The 1,123-nt window shown below is 33.5% G+C and overlaps 1 pseudogene; it reads left to right on the plus strand.

The window, feature by feature from the left end:
* The first annotated feature begins 517 nt into the window (after nt 1-517).
* Nucleotides 518-911, plus strand: LOC114488720 (annotated as a pseudogene).
* The last annotated feature ends 212 nt before the right edge of the window (nt 912-1,123 follow it).

The raw sequence follows: 1,123 nt of genomic DNA on the forward strand, positions 1-1,123 counted from the left end.
TATTATTAAAAGATAAATTCTGGGAAAGAATTCTGTAAAAATCATTTTGGGAAAGAATGGGTTAAATAAAGTTATACAGGTCCTTATACAGCAGTACTTCACAAGAAATATCCGTGTTTAAATTCTGACTTTCCAAAGTTGGGAAGTGGTGGGAGATGTTAAGCAGTGATTTCCAAATTTATTTGATGATGGAAACTTTTTTCCATAAGCATCATTTAGAAAATGTTGCTGTTGTTATGCGGTATAGGCATTGAACTCATAATTAAGCAGCACATAGAGATCATATAATCAGATAGCTAATTATGGTTAATGATTACTGATAACATGTTGAATGGAATGACAAAACAGACTTTCCAGGGAAGAAAAACTATCATCATTGTTAAATGAGAAACAAACAATAAAACATAATTACTTAGATTATTAACTAATTAAATTTAAAAACTATTAGCCGTTCTCCCTCCTGGCCACCTTGGCTGGCTGCTTTTTGTTTGGACTGTCTCGCACCGAAGGCAGGAAGATGGTGGCTGCAAAGAGGACAACAACAGTCACCAGATGGAGTGTATCAGCTCTAAGCTCCAATTTGCTATGAAAAGTGGAAAATATGTGCTAGGGTACAAGCAGACTCTGAAGATGATCAGACGAGGCAAAGGAAAACTGGTCATCCTTGCCAACACTGTCCAGCCTTAAGAAAATCAGAAATGGAGTACTATGCCATGTTGGCCAAGAGTGCTGTCCATCACTACAGTGGCAATGATATTGAATTGGGCACAGCATCACGTGGAAAATACTATACAGTATGCACACTGGCTATCATTGATCCAGGTGATTCTGATATCCTTAGAATCATGCCAGAGCAGACTGGTGGAAATTTTGTAAATCATGCAAAATTATACTTTACTAAAACTGGCTAGAGCTTGGCTTAAAAAAATTTAAAAAATTAATAAAATGAAACAATAATTATAGTAATTGACTCACAACATTTAGTACATACATGAAATTTTTTAATGAAATTTTCTGAATTGTTGAAAGATATTTTTACATAAATTTATTTCTTATTGCATATGAAATTTTGAGTATTAGATTTAGAAAAATTAACAATTAGAAATCTTTTTAAAAGAAACCC

The sequence above is a fragment of the Phyllostomus discolor genome, chromosome 2 (assembly GCF_004126475.2).
Source record: "Phyllostomus discolor isolate MPI-MPIP mPhyDis1 chromosome 2, mPhyDis1.pri.v3, whole genome shotgun sequence".
Taxonomy (NCBI): domain Eukaryota; kingdom Metazoa; phylum Chordata; class Mammalia; order Chiroptera; family Phyllostomidae; genus Phyllostomus; species Phyllostomus discolor.